At 35.3% G+C, this 19,316-nt stretch overlaps 1 protein-coding gene across 1 annotated transcript in view; it reads left to right on the top strand.

Moving 5' to 3' along the window:
• The window catches only part of RB1 (RB transcriptional corepressor 1), a 155,015-nt gene that overhangs the window by 109,888 nt on the left and 25,811 nt on the right, over positions 1-19,316 (top strand). The window lies entirely within an intron of this gene.

The raw sequence follows: 19,316 nt of genomic DNA, 5'->3' as shown, positions 1-19,316 counted from the left end.
GTCATCAGTTCACACTCCATGTTGGGCATAGAGTTTACTTAATAAAAAAGAAGAAGAAAGCTAGTGAAAATTAACAATCCTTTCCAAAATACGGGAAAAGGATCTGAACAAGAATATAATTTTTTCTCTTAACTTAAAAGTGATTTGCAGTTTTTGATACCCAAATTAATATTTTTATTTTTTAAAGTTTTGGCCTTGAAAATAAAAATGAGTGTACATAATTTAGATTCCTTTTTTTCTTTTTCTTCCTTACAATGACAGATTTTTAAGATCTAGTCTTATGAACACTAATGCAAATACACTTAATAGCAGAAACATATTTAAGCATTTATGCAGATGTTTTGCTCTTAACTAGAATTCAAAGAGACAGGCTCTTTTAACAGATACTGATACTCAAGGTATATGGAAGAATTCATCAGTAAGATTCTAAACCATGGTTAATCCATTCCCAGAACGAAATGTCAGTGATCACTTCTTTTATGGGTTTGCTGGTGTGAGTAGTTTAATGAACTGATTTCACATTCTTGGAAAACTTGAGGTTTGCTATCAATACCAGATGTCCCCAGTGTTGCCTCTGAACGGTTAGAAACAAAAGACCGGAAGGACTTGACTCTACAAAAGGGCCCCTTTTAAAGCCCAGCTTTTTGTTGTTGTTGTTGTTGTTTTTTTAAGTTAAAAGTGGGCTGCTTCAGCCAGACCAAAGAACAGTTGCTGGATTGTTGTCCTGGTTATATAGATAGGGAAATAGGATAGGCACATGTAAATTTTTTTTCCTTCTTATGTTACCTTTAATCTTGGATCTGCTGATATTTGTTTATTCAATAGCAAATATTTACTGAGTGCCAACTGTGTGCCTGGGACTCTTCCAGTTGCTGGGAATACAGCAGGGAAAAAAAATTCCTGGGCTTATATTTTATTTGAGGGAGACGTGCAATCAGTAATTACATAATTGGTCCTGTGGTGGTAAGGTCTTTGACGAAAAATACATTTAGGAGGAAAAGGAAAAAGTATTCTAGGAAGGGCTTGCTGATAAGGGGACATTTGAACAGAATTGAAGAAATGAATCATGTGGATGTCTCAGGGACTAACCCTTAACTGATAAACAGTCTTTAAAAACACCCTCCCCAATTTGTATTTCCAGCCTCATCTTCCATTACTTCACTCACCAGGTTCTTATACCCCAAGTTTTCATTGCAATTGGAAATTACCAAACAGTATTTCAGTTTGATAAAATTCCACATGTCTACTTCTGATTTTTGTTTTGCATGACGCCTTATAAACTTGGTTTGGTTTGGTTTTGGCTACTCGACAGCATTCTTAAAACTAAATACTTCTGGAAGAGTACCTGTCTTTCATTAAAAAGAGCCCCAGGTCCATAATTTCATTTCGGGTCAGATCGCACCCTGACTTCTGCCTTCCTGTGCAGTTATCAGGTTCATCTTTTACTCTTTGATGCTCTGGCTAGCACCCTATTACCTCAGGCCTGAATTTTCTCCTGGGTTCAGTTTCCCTGGTAGCAGTGACATCTGACAGACTATATCAATTGATTTCCTTGACTTCTGCTAATTATCTGTCGTACATATGCCTGAATGAGCATCTGGGATCTTAAAGGTACTTACAGATTACAGTTGTCTTTTCTCCATCATAACGTGGTATCCTATTTTGGATCCACCTTTAGATTCTGTGTCAGTCCTTCAAGGAGCCAACTCTTTCCTTACTCTTGTGTTCTGACATAACTGTTACCTAGCCCTGCTCATTTTTGGAACCATGACTTCACTTTTCTCTGACACAACTCGACCAGTTTCTAGGCACATATGACATCATTCCATGAGGTTGGGTTTTCAGTAATTTTTCCTAGGAATAAATTTATTATTTATCATGGAGGAGAGATATTATTAATATTCTCAAAAAGTAATAGAAAAAAATTAGGGGGAGGAAAGGTAACATAACTGACTCTGCTACTGTAATAAATCAGCTGTCATTTTCTAGTTTTTAAAATATATATACATATGTTAAAGTTTTATTTAAATTCCAGGTAGTTAACATGTAGTGTAATATTAGTTTTAGGTGTACAATATAGTGATTCAACACTACCACACATTACTCAGTGCTCATCACAACAAGTGCACTCCTTAATCCCCCTCACCTATTTAACTCATTTCCCTACCTACCTCCCCTCTGGTAACCATAAGTTTGTTCTCTATAGTTAAGAGTCTCTTTCTTGGTTTGTATCTCTCTCTTTTTTTTCCCTTTGCTCATTTGTGTTGTTTCTTAAATTCCACACATGAGTGTAATCATTTGATATTTGTCTTTCTCTGACTTATTTCGCTTGGTAAAATACTCTCTAGCTCCTTCCATGTCATTGCAAATGGCAAGATTTCATTCTTTTTTATGACTGGATATATTCCATTGTATGTATATACCACCTCTTCTTTACCCATTCATCAGTCGATGATGGACACTTGGGCTGTTTCCATAATTTGTCTATTATAGATAATGCTGCTATAAACATTGGGGTGCATGTGCCCCTTTAAATCAGTATTTTTGTGTCCTTTGGGTAAATACCTAGTAATGCAATTGCTAAATCGTAGGGTAGTTCTTATTTTTAACTTTCTGAGGAACCTCCATGCTGTTTTCCAGAATGGCTGCTCCAGTTTGCATTCCCGCCACACAGTGCAAGAGGGATCCCCTTTCTCCACATCCTTGCCAACACCTGTTGTTTCCTGTGTTGTTGATTTTAGGCATTCTGACAGGTGTGAGGTGATATTCAGTGCAGTTTTGATTTGCATTTCCCTGATGATGAGTGATGTTGAGCATCTTTTCATGTGTCTGTTGGCCATCTGTATGACTTCCTTGGAAAAATGTCTATTCATGTCTTCTGCCCATTTTTAAATTGGATTACTCATTTGCTGCATGTTGAGTTTTCTAAGTTCTTCATAGATTTTGGATACTAACTGTTTATCAGATATGTCATTTGCAAATATCTTCTCCCATTCTGTAGGTTACCTTAGTTTTGTTTTTCCTTCGCTGTGCAGAAGCTTTTTATTGAGATTAATAATAGACATATAACATTATATTAGTTTTAGGTGTACAATATATGATTCAGTATTTGTATATATTGTGAAGTGATTACCAGGAGAAGTATAATTAACATTCATCACCATACATAATTATAAAACTTTTCTTGTGGTGATAACTTTTAAGATTTACTATCTTAGCAACTTCCAAATATATAATACAATATTATTAACTGTAGTCACCATGCTGTACATTACCTCCTCGTGACTTATTTATTTTATAACTGGAATTTTGTATCTTCTGACACCTTTATCTGTTTTGCCCAACCCCCAACCCTTCTGGGATTCATGTCTGTTCTCTGTATCTGTGAGCTCAGTGTTTGGGTTTGGTTTGTGGTTTTGTTTTTTTTTTTTTAATTCCACATATAAGTGAGATCATACTGTATTTGTTTTTTTCTGTCTGACTTACTTCACTTAGCACAATGCCCTGCTGGTCTCTCCAGCACATTTCCTTCATCCTTTCCATCAGGGAACACTTAGGTTCTAGGTTGTGTGTGTGTGTGTTTTAAGATTTTATTTTTAAGTAATCGCTACACCCAAGGTGGGGCTTGAGCTCACAACCCTGAGATCAAGAGTCGCATGATCCACCAACTGAGCCAGGCAGACACCTCAAGACTGAGGTTTAATTTAAGTCTCTGCTATTATACTTACATAGCTGAAATCAGAGAATAGTATCTTTAAGGTTTAGAAGGGAACTCTGCTTTTTCTTCTTATGTCCTATTGATAAAAATATTTTCTACTAGATAAGAACATTTTCTGCTGTATCTTTTAAACAGTCTTACCATAAATTTCTCAAAATGATTTTAGCCACCATCCATTTCAAACATAATGAAAAATAAATAAGCTAATTTCTGACAATGAACATACATATAAATGCCTCGGTACCTTCCATTCTGACATATCTGAATTGGAACCTTTTAGGAGTTAGATTAACTTTTTAGACTTTAAGCTTTTTTAAAAAATGATATGTGCTTTTCTGTTTATAAAAGTATACTTAGGTTAATTTAGGAAATAGAAATGTATTTTGATGTTTTAAAACACTTAAAGTCATTTTATATTTACTACTTTGTAAATTTAAAAACAATTGTTGGTCGGAAGCAATAAAATGCTTATCTAAGATATATACTATCTGAAGGAGAGAATTGAGATTCTGCTGTCTTGCTTTCTAATATAGAGAAGGCTTTTTCAGGGACTCCCTCAAAGTAGTATAACTGCTGGAAGATGAATCTAGCAAATATTTTTGGCCCGAGAATTTCTGCCACCAAATGAGCCTTAAATAAGTATGCTGCAGAAGACAGACTTTATGTAAGTAAACCATTTAAAATTACTAGTCAGAAACACTATCAAAGCTTAATTCTTATTGATAGAACTGTTTTACTGTTAATGAAAATGCAGTTTTTTGTTTTTAGTAGCTATACTCTGCATTACAAAACACTGATATCTTTGAGAAAATTTTCAGCTGAACTAGAGAAGTGGATAGTTTAGTTTATTCAGATTCATTTCATTCATCACCTTTGAATTAGTTTCTTCTTGAGAAGGAGCATGTCTTAAAACTTTTATCTGTTACCTCCATATTTATTTAAAGGTTACTTGAAAGTACGTTCTTAAAATATTGATAATTAGAAGAAATAATCTTTTTAATAATAATACTTTGCATTTGGCTGTACTCTAAATTGAAATTTTAAGGTTTAGTTCTCTAATTCAGTGAATCTGTTTTGGGATTCAGTCTTAATGATGAAAAAGTGAATTTTTTAAATAGGTCTTACACCATTCCTCTGTTAGCAATGTCTGGAAATAGCATTAATCATTTTGCTTCAAGTGCTATTACCACAAGCTCAAGACTCCTAAGATTCCCTTTCCTCACTAGGAGGCTTGGAGCGGCAAATGGAATCAGCAGAAGGGACACAGCCACAACATGCAGCCTGTCCCAAGACTTCCCTTCCTTGCCTTAGAGACAGTAGGGCTGTAGAGGGACACCATTCCACCCTCCACCTCCCCACTCCCACCCCCAGCTAAGAGACACCTGCCAGCCTGACCTGGGGACAATGTGTGTAGGTTCATGTATCTACCACTACAGTTAAGATACTGAACAGTTGTATCACATGAGGAACTAAACCCACATCCCTCCAGCCTCTCATGCCTGTCCTTAACACCTGGTCACTATTAACCTGCCTTCTATTTCTAAGATTTTGTTATTTCAAAATGTAACATAAATGGAATCAAATACAATGATCTTTTTAGGATTATCTTTTTCTTTTCACTCAGCCTAATTTTCTAGAGATACATTTAAGATATTACATGTATCAGTAGTTCATACCTTTTTTATTGCTGACTAGTATTTCATAGTATGAATGTACTACAGTTTCTTTAACCATATTTGTATTGAAGATGATTTGGGCTGATTCCAGTCCCTAACTATCACAAGTAAAGCTGCTGTGAACCTTGTACACAGGTTTCAAATGAACTTGAGTTTTCATTACTTTGAGATAAATACCCAAGGAGTACAATTACAGAATTGTATGGTTATTGTGTGTTTTGTTTAATCAGACTACCACCAGCAATATATGAGGGTTCCAGTTTCTCTATATCCTTGCCATCATTTGATATTGTCACTTTTTTAAATTTTAGCCATTCTGACAGTGTAGGGATAGCTCATTGAGGTTTTAATTTACATTTCCCATTAGGATGATGGCTAATGATATTGAATATCTTTTTCTGTGTTTATTTGTGATCTGTATTTCCTCTTTGGTAAAATGTCTCGTCATATCTTAGCCTATTTTGTTTGTTTGTTTTTTTAAGATTTTATTTATTTATTTATTTATTTGACAGAGATAGCCAGCGAGAGAGGGAACACAAGCAGGGGAGTGGGAGAGGAAGAAGCAGGCTCCTAGTAGAGGAGCCTGATGTGGGGCTCCATCCCAGAACGCTGGGATCACGCCCTGAGCTGAAGGCAGACGCTTAACGACTGCGCCACCCAGGCGCCCCCTAGCCTATTTTCTAATTGGATTGTTTGTTTTATTACCATTGAGTTTTGCAAGTTCTTTATATGTTTGACACTAGTCTTTTATTGGAGATGTGGCTTACAAATAATTTCTCCTCATCTGTAGAGCTTCTTTTTTCATCCTCTTCTATGGTCTTTCTTATAGCCAAAGCTTTAAATTTTGATGAAGTCCAATTTAATAATTTTTCTTTTATGGATCATGCCTGTGGTGTCAAGTTTAAGATCCCAAAGATTTTCCCCTATGCTTTTTTTTTTTTTAAAGTTTTATAGCTTCACATTTTATATTTAAAAGCATGATCCAGGGTGCCTGGGTGGCACAGCGGTTAAGCGTCTGCCTTCGGCTCAGGGCGTGATCCTGGCGTTATGGGATCGAGCCCCACATCAGGCTCCTCCACTATGAGCCTGCTTCTTCCTTTCCCACTCCCCCTGCTTGTGTTCCCTCTCTCACTGGCTGTCTCTATCTCTGTCGAATAAATAAATAAAAAATCTTTAAAAAAAAAAAAAAGCATGATCCATTTTTAGTTTATTTTTTAAGAATCTTTTTTAAAGATTTATTTTTCAAGTAATCTCTACACCCAACATGGGGCTTGAGCTCACAACACTGAGATCAAGAGTCCCACACTCCAACTGAGCCAACCAGATACTTTTTCTTTTTATATATAAATATATATATATATATATATATATTAAAAGTAAAAGTATGACTCTCCAAAGATTAGGAGCCTGGACAGAACTGAGGATAATTCCAAGATTTGTACCCACAGTGGTTAGGTGATTGATAACACAGTTAACCAAAGAGGATATGAGGAATCATAGCTGATTGGTGATGAGGGTAATGAGTTCATGTTAATGTTTGAACATGTGACTATTTGACATGTTTGCCACATATCCATGTGGAGGTCTGAGATATCTAGTTGAAAGTAATGGATCTGGAACTTGAATAAGAACCTTTAGTCAGAAATGTAGATTTAGAAATGTAGATTTAGAAGTATAGCCATGATAGTGGCTCAACCAGCATATATATTGGTAAGAACATCCTGAGGAATATCAGTATTAAAAAAGTAGTAAAGTAAAATGGGAAAGAACTGTCAGAAAGGTCATGGCCTGTCCTAGATTATCTGTTTTATATTCGAGTTTCCTTTTGCAGGGTGAAATGATCTTCTAATGATTTGGCTTAGGATAGTACAAAAACATTTCCTATAACATAGGTCCAATAATATTCCTTAAAATACTCAGAAAACAGTAGCAATTCCCATCTTCCTCTTCCATTATTAATTCTTCTAGCACTAGAGATCTTGTGCGTACTCGGATAATCAGAATCTTTTAGGAACACCTTGACTTGATAACCTTTAAATCCTTGATGCTCTGGAAAGATTCATAGTTGCTTTAGAAATGTATGTTAATTATGAAATATGTAGAGTAGACTTATAGCTTCTACTTTTTCTATGCAGATTATTTATTCAGTGGGATTTATACTAATCTTGCTGGTAGAGTCTGGTTTCCCTCACAGGATTAAATGGCAGAGCAGAGTAAGGTGTTGTCCAGAGAGTGATCATGCTGCCAGTTAATTTAAGTAGATAGGTAATGACATGAGGCAGCTTGCCTGAATCCAAGAGAAAAACTGCTCTCTGAGTTTTGGACATAGTGCTATAGATACAAATACATAATTTTCAAAGGTTAAGCATTCCACTAAATATTTTCTTTGTAGTCTTTTAAAAAAATCATTTGCTATATTAATTATTTATTTGCTGTATAAGAAATTACCCCAGAATGTGGCAACTTAAAATAACTAAAGTTTGGGGATACCTGTGTGACTCAGTCGGTTAAGTGTCTGCCTTTGGCTCATGTCATGATCCCAGAGTCCTGGGATCAAGTCCTGCACTGGGACTCAGCAGGGAGTCTGCTTCTCCCTCTCCCCCTGCCTGCTGTTCCCCCTGCTTATGTGCACGCTCTCTCTCTCTCTGACAAATAAATAAATAAAATTTTTAATAAAAAAAATAAATGAAGTTTGTTATCTCACACAGTTTCTGAAGGTCAGAAATCTGGCTGGGAGTGCTTAGCTGTGTGGTTTTGGCCCCTGTTCACTCAGGAGAGACCCTTAAGTTGTCAGCTAAGGATGCAGTCAGTTTAAGGCTTTGCTGGAGTTGGAGAATCTGCTTCCAAGTTCACTCATCTGGTTGTTGGCAGGCCTTCTTACTTCTTCACTCGTTGTTAGCCGGAGGCTTCCTTTTTTGCCATGTGGACTTCTCTCCGTGGGACTTCCGGGAGCCTAAAACTGCAGGCTTTTATAAGCTAACTCAGAAGTGACATGCCATCACTTCTGCCATATGCCATTGACCAGACTAACCCTGGTACAATATAGGAGGGGTCTTCACAAGGATATAAATAGCCCAGTGGTAGGGGTTATTGGGGTGATCTTGGAGGCTGGCTGCCACAAGTGATATTTAATGTCAATTAGAAAGCAAATCATATCACTTTTCTTCTTGGTTCTTTGCTGTATTTTAATTTAACCCTTGATATGGCTATATTGTATAACATTCTAGAAATATTTGAGTATCCATTATATGCTAGGCACTGAGATTTTATTTTAGAACTGTCTAAAAGTCCCGTCTGGATCCTCTCAGTCACCTCCTTAAAATCCTTTAATTAGTTTAATCCCCTGCTGTTTCCTTGTTATAAAATCTATGTTTTAGCTTTATGGAACAAATCATTTCAGTCTTAAGGACTTATGTCCCTCGTGCCATTCTGAGTACTTTATACTTACCATCTCATTTAATTATAATAACAACCAACCCTCTGAGGGAGTATTATTTTCCTCATTTTATGGGAGCTACATGAAGTTTCTTGAGGGCCATATTTTCTCTTGTTTCTGAGCTGTCTATTCTGCTTTCCACTTGAAATGACTTCTATCTTTAGGACTCAAATGAGGTTAATCTCCTTCTAGGAAGTTTTCCCCTAATGTACCTAATCTGGATTCAGTGTCCTTCTCTTGATTTCCAGTGTATATACCCTGTGTATCCTTTGACTTTGGAACTTACTGCTCTGGATTGCTGGTTTTTATTTACTTATCTGTTTTCTTCATTAGACTAAAGACTGTAGCATAAGGATTAAAAACCTGGGCATTGGAGTGGAAAAGCTTGTGACCAAATCCTGAATCTACCACTTATTGTGCCTTTGGGCAACTTAATCTTAGCCTACCTTTCTTCAGTTGTAGAATGGCATAAAAAATAGTAACTTCCTCCTAGATTGTTGCAGGAATGAAATAATATAAATAAAGTGCTTGGTGCTATGCCTGGCATTCGGTAAATCTATAAACTCTTTGAGAGCAGAATTAGTGAATGCTTATTATATGCCATGTAGTGTATCAAACTTTGTGTAGTTTATTTAATTCTCACAACAACCCTTTGTGGTACGTACTATCATTAATGTTATATTCTTCTCAGTGGCTGTGGTGCCTGTCATAAAATGTTGAATATGTGGAATGAATGAATGAATGGTAGATGTAATTGTGGGGAGTAGAGCTAATTGTAGGGGGAGACAACACCATGGAAACACAACTAAAAGCCTGACAGTAGGCACAAAGAATGAAGAGAAAATTAGCAAATGAATATGGTTTACATCATAGTATAGGAGCTAACATCACATGCTTTTGAAACAGACTTGGGTTTAAATCCTTGCTCCACCCTTCATTAGCCACATGACATGGGGCATATTTCTTAACTTCCATTTTTCAGGTTCTTTGTCTATAAAATGGGGATAATAATAGTATGTATTTTATAGATTTACTATGAGGATTACATGAGATAATATTTGTAAAATATTTTGTATAGAACTTGGCATACAGTAGATGCTCAGTAAGTATTCTTAAATTGAGAGAATCAAGAAGACAATTTTGGTAGGAGAAGGAAGTAAAATATTACTATGAAGTATGTGGTAATGACTTTGAATCATGAATTATAGTTATCAAGATAAGACACAATAGAAAGAAAGATCACAGTTGTTATTCTACTTCACAGTGTGGTACCCTCTCTAGACAACACCAAATTTTTGCTATGGGTCTGGCATTAAAATTTAGTTCTCATAAAGTTAATGAAATGACTCTAATATTCTGTCTTCTTACCCTATCATCACTGTAGCCCAAATGTTGGGAAAATGGCAACCAAAAGTCTTCTGTCAGTGATTGATTATGTTATGATTTAGGGAATTTCTGAGTTTCACAATAGAGACTGTACTTTTATATCTGACTGATCTCAAATTTACCTGGTTATTAGTATTCTAGAAAACAGAATTTAGGGACTGGTTGAAAGGATGCCTTTTGAAGCCTTAAGAAGGCAAGAAATGGAGTTGTTAAAAATAGTATTGCCATTTAAGAAAGAGTGAACCAGCTTTTAAAAATTTTTATCAGAATTAGAAAACTAAAGTTAGTTCTTAGAGGGGTGGCAGAGGAGACGTGGCAGGGATCAGGTGGGAGGAAGCTGAAATGGTGGGATTGCATTAGGATCTGCTGAGGAGCTTTTCTACAATGTAGATATTCCCCCTTCCTGGCATTATCAGAATTTTAGGGGTTTTGAGGAGGAATCTAATCTGTGTGTCAAATGAAGCTTCTGTGGGGACTCTTACATATACTGCCTTCCAGCTAAATTAAAAGCTCTATCAGAAAGTAAGAGTTTACCTTATAAAATATAACTGAGACATTCTAAGGATGACCTAGGCCATTGATGGTCTAGACTTGAAATTAACGATTAGAGATTGTGAACTCTTACTACACTTAAAGACATACCACACAAGTTAACAGAGCTTGTTGGAATGCACAGGTTTTAGTATAATGGTTTAACAATCGGTTTTACTATCTCATATTTACTTTGTAGATTTTTTTCATTGAAATTAAGTAAAAAATTAAGTTGGCATAGCTATACTGATGTGCTGCAACTGAACTGTGCCTGTAGAACCTCGTGTCACCTTTACATGTCAGGTTATTGTTGTGCCCACGTTTGGCCAACCCTTATTTTAAGGCTTCAGGACAAGAATGGCCAAGGGGTTTCCAAAGCCAGGAGGTGTAGAAGACTCATATTTAGTTCAGTTTCAGATTGGAAACTTTAAGGATTATGGAATTCCAAGAACTGAATAGTATGTCTACCTAGAGGTAGAAGCAGCAAAGCCCAAGACCAGTGAAATTCCTCAATAATGTTGGCTTAAGTTTTTAAGTTTGTTTTATTTTCTTGAAAACAATTCAATGTCTAGTCATTAAATAATCTTTGACACAAAACTTTGGCGCTATGACTAGGTTAAACCTGCTACAGTATTTGCTGTCATGGAATAATGTATGTAGGTAAAGGGTACTAATTAGATTCCCAAAGGTAAAAATCTGATGATTTTTCTCTGGTAGGCCCTGGTTAAGGCAGGAATTATTTGAGAAGAATGACTTTTCTTATGATTATTTAATCATAGGATATGTGTCTTCGTTCTTTTACTTTTTTACAAATCCTTATCATCATCATTATTAATAGATAATTGGATGATTCCTCACTTAAGCATGGCAAGCATGTTTATTCCTCACCTTTGAACTCTCATGCATCCGTCTTGTGCTTTTCTGTTCAGTCATAACCCTCTACTCCTTCCAAGTTTGACAGAACATCCTTGATTTTCATCATATTCAGACGTGCTAGTTTCCTTTCACAAGCTTTTATATCCTATTTCTCTTTTATTGTCCGTTTCTCACACTGTATTAGTTCCCTTTATGATATTAATTCTGCCTACTGTATGAATTTTTATTCATTTTTCAAATATTCATTATAGGTTTTCTTATGCTTTCAGTTAGAATAAGATCTCTTCTTTGGATTAGGAACAGTAACTTTCCCATAGCATTTAGGGTAAAATATACAAATAATGACTCTTCAACACAATTTTATCATGATTGTTAGAACAGAGGATGCTCTCAGTGGAAATACTTTCTGTGGCCATTGGAGCTAGTACTGATGGGAGTGCACTTTTGACTCCTGTAATACTTCATTTAGAAAAATGGCTGTTTTAGTTTAATTGCATAAATTTTGCCTTCACACTTGGAGCTGCCTACCCAGAGCAGATTTGTCAAAAATCTTCAAGTAAACCCTGACCCAGTTTTGGAATTCTTGGCTAATTTTGAGTTAGGAATTCCTTTCTTTAAACAGTATTTTAAAATTAATACAACAAATGCAAAATATAACATATTTTATAGGTTACATTTTTTAAAAAGACTTTAAATAATACCCAATACCACAAAATAACTTAATTTGAAATGAAGAAAAAAGGATCTACCCATATTGATAAACTTCTCATTGTTTTCGAAAAAGTTGATGAAGATATCAATTCAGAAAATACTTCTAAAAATACATTTTAGGGTGTATAGTTGTTTGGAATATGTGTGTGTGTAAAGTTGTATATAATTGACATAATAAAATTACTACTTTAGAGTTTTCAAGTCCTTAAAATATTTGCTTTTAGTCTATAATTTAACAAAGGGACTGCTGTTTTGAGGGACTTAAAAATTGCTCTAAACAATCGCTTTTAATGAAAATCTAGTTAGAATTTTGGGCCCCTTTTGCATAATTTCTAATATTTAATAAGTGTGTTTTTCAAAAATAATGCTTCTAACTAAACATTGCTCAAACTGGTTATAATATAAATTGTCTAACATTGTCAAAATTTGATTCATAGTTCAGTATTGTTTGGGTATTTATTATACCAAACAGTTACCCTGGAAAGGAAACTAATATTTTATACAAGCTCTCACTGTTTGGTAAATTATATAATTATTTTAAGCAAATACTGTAGAAGTTGTAGACAGTCATCTCTGATTAAATAAGTATGACTGAGTTGTTTTCTGCCAGAAGAATGATTATCAGGAACATTTCACTTTATTAAATAGTGTGTGATACCAGGATTAGCCTTGGTAAGATTAATTCATGCACTTGCTTTATTGCTGCTTTTGTACTAAGAACTTAATGAAAATTATAGTATAGTCAGTGGATAAGAGCTCAGACTCTGGAGCCTGGCTGCCTGAGTTCAAATCCTTTTGTTAGCCTCATTTTCTGTATCTCTCTAGCGGAGATAGTATACCCATAGTGTTTTGTGAAAATTAAATGTGTACATACAGTAAGCATTTACTAAATGGTAGCTATTATTGTTAATAACAGATGTTAATATAGATTTATTTTTCAGTAAATCCTTAGGATAAAGATGGAAAACAATAGTTAAATTAATAAAATGTTTTTAGTAAGTCATATTCTAGTATTTGTTCTAGGAAGCTACTCTATTCCTTCTTTATTTTTAAAAAATAGCTTAAAAGAGTTTTGGTTTTTATATTTATAAACCTCAAATGTTACTATCCTACACTCTAAAATAATTTTAGTGCATAACACAGTATATAATATGCAGTCATAATTTACTAAAATAGCCAAGCTTTGTGATCCGTAAAATGAATAATGATAACACTTAATTCACAGATTTATTTTGGGGATTACATGAAATAATGCATTTGAATTAACTTTGTAAATTGAAAGTGCTTTAATTCTCATCTAAGCAAAGCATAAAAGTGATATATCATTCTGTATCTTAAATTAACTAACTTTCATTACCAGTTTAGTGTTCAGTGGCCCAAAGGGCAAATTTCATAGGGTCAATGCAAGTACAAGTGAATACCTCCTTAAATTTTGCATCCAAGACACCTCTCTTGCTTCACCCTAATCCTGGCCCTGTTTTATACTGCTTATACATATTTTTCTCTTGGAGAGAGGATAGTCTGAAAGGCATTTTGGTTGATAACATACTAATGCTGAAATAAAAATAACCCTAGTATACTGGTAATTTCATATTTTTGGTTCTGCTTACAGTGAAGCTAAGGTCTTAAGTAAGTTAGTGAATAGTAGGCTTTTCTTTTTTAAATTTCAGATCAATTGCATTAATTCCTGAGTTATATGCATACAACTCCAAAGTTGTTTGATCTCACTGGACTTGGTACTAAACCTGCCTGGCACATTCTTCATGCATGTTGGAGCTAGGAAGTTGGAAATTGATAGGAAATTCTGCCACTTGAAACAGAGCTAAGGCAGTATGGGTTATGGTGACCTCTTATCAACTGGAAGACATTCCTGAAAGCAAACAATAAATCATTTAGATATTCAGTAAATATTTTTAGAACCCCAGTTCTGTGCTAGGATTGTATATAATAGGAAGCAAGACACAGTTGAACTAGCAATCTTTATATTAGTGATTTATGACAAGAAAAATCTCTAGCCTAAAATATAGTTTCTATTATAATAGATGTCCCATTTCTCTTAGATTATTCAAACTTTTTAGCATGGTCTTTATAGTTTTGGATCATCAAGCAGCTGTTTACCTTTTTATTTAGCAGCCTCTCCATTACTGCACCACCACTTTACTTTAGTACCAGTAGCCTCTTTATATTTCCTAAAATAACACCAGTTCCTCAGCACATCTTCTTTCATCTTGGGAGACCTCTGCCTCTTGCTTCTCTCAAAGCACAGCCTCTTCTTCTTACTTCAAGTCTTAGCATCCATGTTACCTTCTCAGATACATCTTCCTTGAACCACCCCCCAGGGTCTCCATTTGTATTTTTGATAAGAAATTCTGTTGTTGGGGCGCCTGGGTGGCTCAGCCATTAAGTGTCTGCCTTCAGCTCAGGTCATGATCCTGGGGTCCTGGGATCGAGCCCCTCATCTGGCTCCCTGCTTGGTGGGAAGCCTGCTTCTCCCTCTCACACTCCCCTTGCTTGTGTTCCCTCTCTTGCTGTCTCTCTCTGTCAAATAATAAATAAAATCTTTAAAAAAAAAAATTCTTTAAAAAAAAATTCATAGAATTTTTCTGAATCTGTCATTACCTACTTATTTCCTTTTGTGTGCTGTCTGCTTCTTCCCGTTGGACTCTGAGCACCATGTAGGGAGGAGCCATATCTGTTCCTTGTACATAGGAAGTATTCAATAAATGTTTGATGTTTAATGGATATGGTTTTTACAGACAAAACTGATTTTTAGTTTTACTCTGGGTTGCCTAAATGCTCCACTCTACTCCACTGCAATTCACTTTGAAAAAAAGTCTTCTAAATAATAGGCATTCTGAAATAATTTTCATGTTTTTATTTTCTTTGTGTAAGGTACACATACATAAGTGTTTACTAATGCTTAAAGGGAAAAGATGGGGGAAAGGAGTAGGTAAATATTTTATTTTTAAAGGATCTAGGGTGTATATTAAGGTGGAATAACCTCAAAGAACTTTGAACACATTTGCCTACTCACTTTTTTCATTTATTCAACAAATGTTTATTGAGTCCCTACTGTGTGCCAGGCATTTTTAGACATTGGTGATACTGTTTTGAACAAGTTAACTGGAGGAAACAGTTAATAAACAAGTAAACAAATGAATACATAATACGATTTCAAATAGTGATCAGTACTGTGAAGAAAATAGAGCAGAGTTGGGAGTACTAGCAAAGTGGGAATTATGACTGTCTTGGACAGGATGTTCAGAGAAAGCTTTGCTGAGGAGGTGTTATTTAAGGAGATGGCATGAATAATGGAGTGGGTTGAGTCATGGGAAGCTCTGGTAAAGAGCATAGTAGACAGAGGAAACAGTAAATACAGAAATTGAGACAGGGAGAATCATGCTGTGTTCAAGGAACAGAAAGAAGACCAGTATGGCAGGAGTAAGTAACGAGGAAAGTAGTAGAAAGTAAGGCCTGAGAGGGGGCTATATCTCAAGGGACCCTGGCTTTAGTAAGCCAGGATAAAAAGTTTGGATTTATTCTAGTGTAGATGGGAAGTCATTGGAGGGTTTTGAGTAGGGGGAAAGGTGTGGGGAGTAGTTTATCAGCTTTATTGAGAACTGGGAGGCATAAGAGTGGAAGTATGAAAATCAGTTGGAGGATGCCTTTGTGGTAGTACAGACAAGAGATAATAATGGCTTAGACTATAGTAATGTTAGAGATGATGAGAAGTTAGACCTGGGATGTATTTTGAAGTTAAAGTCAACATGACTTCCCAGGATTGGATAGTGGAGTTCGAGGGAAAGAGTAATTAAAGAGGACTCCTTTTTTGATTTGGACAACTATATGTAAGGAATGATAATGATATGGGAAAAACTAGAAAACAGCGTTTTTTTGGTGGTAGAGGATTGTTAAAGTTTATTTTGCACACAGACATCAACTAAACAAGTTGAATTAGGTGGAAGAGGACAGATGCCTCGGAAATGATTCTTCAAGTCCATTGATATCTGGCAATGGGGGGATTGTTCGTAATTTTTATTTCCTACCGTAGAGCCTCCTACAGAGTAGACAACAAATATTGGGTGGTTGGATGGAATGTATGAATGTATGAAGTGGACATTCATATATTTGAACAGATACCATTGTCCTTTGTATAAAGGCATTTATTTAGATGTGTAAGTAAGAACTTAACCATAGTAATTTCAAATGTTTACATAACACTTACTCTGTGCCTGGCTCTGTTGTAAATGCTTAACATGTATCATTAATTCACTTAATTCTCACAATACTGTGATTTAAGCATTGTCATTAGTATCTCCACTTTACAGTTGAGAAAAGTAGGTCATAATGAGGTTAATCAACTTGTTCAAAGTCATGCTGCCAATAAGGGCCAGGATGTGAACCCATGTCATGTGGCTCCAAAGTCTCACACCAGTCCACTGCCCTATACTTCCGCCCATTATCATGACGTACTCATTGTCATAAACTTATATCTGTATATCTGTGTGACCACTTGGGTTGGGGGAGATGAAGTAATAAAAGTGATACTTGAGTGAAACATAAAGACTTGGTGAAAAAACGTTACCTTAATCCTATGAGGAGGCATTCACTTTAGTATAACCCTATTATGCTAATCTGAAGAGAAAGTAAAATGCCTGATTAGTAGCATACCTAAATCCTATAAAGACTCAGGTTTACTTGCATTTCTTTGTGAGACTTTTTTTTTTTTAATTTTTTTAATGAACATATAATGTATTATTTGTTTCAGGGGTACAGGTCTGTGATTCATCAGTCTTACACAACATCCAGTGCTCACCACAACACATATCCTCCCCAGTGTCTATCACCTAGCCACCCCATCCCCTTACCCCCTTCCCCTCCAGCAACCCTCAGTTCCTTTCCTAAGATTAAGTGTTTTATAGTTTGTCTCCCTTTCTGGTTTCATCTTGTTACATTTTTTTCCTTCTTTGTGGGTCTTAGGGTCTCTTAAAATGTCATTGACAGAAAAATGGGAATAGGCCACTCCTGTTGAATATATGTGGATTTACACCCACACTATTTTTGTTAAATAAATATATTTTGTATATAATTTTGTATATAATTTGTCGGTGGCTAGAAAATGTAAAACACTATGACATCCATGCCTTAGCTTGTGTTGTTAGCATTACTTTACTCCAATGAAAGCACTCACTTAGATCGCACTTCAGAGTACCCTTAATGAAAGGAAAGAATAGGAAAGAATTAGTTGATAATAAAAATTACATTATATGGCTCCTGGGTGTCTCAGTCAGTTAAGCATCTGCCTTCTGCTCAGGTCATGATCCCAGGGTCCTGGGATTGAGTCTCATATGGGGCTCCCTGTTCAGTGGGGAGTCTGCTCTCCCTCTGCCCCGCGCCCCCCCCCCNNCCCCCCCCCCCCCCCCCCCCCGCTCATTCTCGCTCTCTCTCACAAAAATAAATAAATACGTCTTTTAAAAAATTACATTATGGGGGTTGTAGAAAAAAACCCAATATTGTTTATTTGTAAAGATTTAGCTTAACTTAGTTTATTGTGGTTTTAGTCAAATAAAAGTTTTTAGTCAGATCAGTTCATCTTTTTCTTTATGACTTCTGGGTTTTGGTCAAACCCACAAAGTCCTTCCTTATCAAGAAGTTGTAAAGATTTCTAATAATTTCTAATACTTTTAAAATTTCTAATAATTTTTAAATTTTGTTTTTTAATATAAGTAATTCATTTTCTATATATTGTGAAGGTATAATCTCTTCCTTTCAAATTGCTAAGTTTTTCAACACTTTATTGAATGGGCTATTCTTAATATTTTTACAAAATCTACTTATTTTCTACATTGCTTTGTATATTTACTTACTGTTGTACCACTTTCCCTTTTGATATAAACCCAGCATCTTGGCAATCTCTCTGTTTTCTTGTTTTTCTTAGTTCAAGGATTAAAAAAGTAAATCATGTATGGGCCCCCTTTTTATGAACTTGTAAGCAGTCACCTCCAGAAAATTATAAATTTTGAATCAGTGTTTTAGTGACTTTTACTGCTGGTCTTATCTTTTTGTAAATGATAAATTAGACTTTCAAACTTTTTTCTTGATATATAGAAGTGTAATTATTTTTCATATTGTGAATAATGGTATTATTGTCATTTTTTTCATTTCATACTTTAATCTTACATTTCTTTTCCTTGTTGAGCTGGCTGGAACCTCACATACAGTGTTGAATAGAAAGCATGATAATAGGCATCCTTTTGTTGTCTCTGATTTTTTTAAGGGCAATGATTGTAGTGTTCACCATTACATATAATGTTTGCTGTGGGTTTTGGTATGTTTGTATATGCCATTTATCAAATTAGGAAGTACCCTGCCATTCCTGGTTGAATAAGTTCGTCCTTCCTTTCCTTCCTTCCCTCCCTGCCCTCCTTTTCCTTCCTCCCTCCCTTCTTCCCTCCCTTCTTCCCTCCCTCCCTTCCTTTTAATTACAAATGGGTTTTAAAATGAGAACTTACTCCTTCATTGATTTTGATAAGATTTTTTCGTGTTGTACCGGTTTTGCAACATGGATAAACTCAACTTTGGTAATGATATATTCTCTTTTTGACACTGCTGATTTGAGTTGCTGTGATTTCTTGTTTAGGATTTTTATATCTCTGTTCATGAGTGAGAATGGGCTATAATTATCTTTTTGATGTCCTTGACAAATTTTAGTATCACTGTTGTACTAGCCCATAAAATGAGACCAAGAATGTTTCAACTTTTTCCATTCTCAGAAGGATTTGAGTAAAAGTGGAATCATCTATTCTTTGAATGATTGGTAGATTTCACTGGTAAAACCAAAGGTGCTTGATATGCTTGATATCCTTGTAGGGAGATACTTAATTACTGCTTTAGGTTTTTTAATAGTTTATAGGACTATTGATACTTCTTAAATTTTTAAAATTTATTTATTTATTTATTTATTTATTTATTTATTTATTTA

The sequence above is a fragment of the Ursus maritimus genome, unplaced genomic scaffold (assembly GCF_017311325.1).
Source record: "Ursus maritimus isolate PB19 unplaced genomic scaffold, ASM1731132v1 scaffold_10, whole genome shotgun sequence".
NCBI classification, from domain to species: domain Eukaryota; kingdom Metazoa; phylum Chordata; class Mammalia; order Carnivora; family Ursidae; genus Ursus; species Ursus maritimus.
This window is presented reverse-complemented; position numbering and strand designations above follow the sequence as displayed.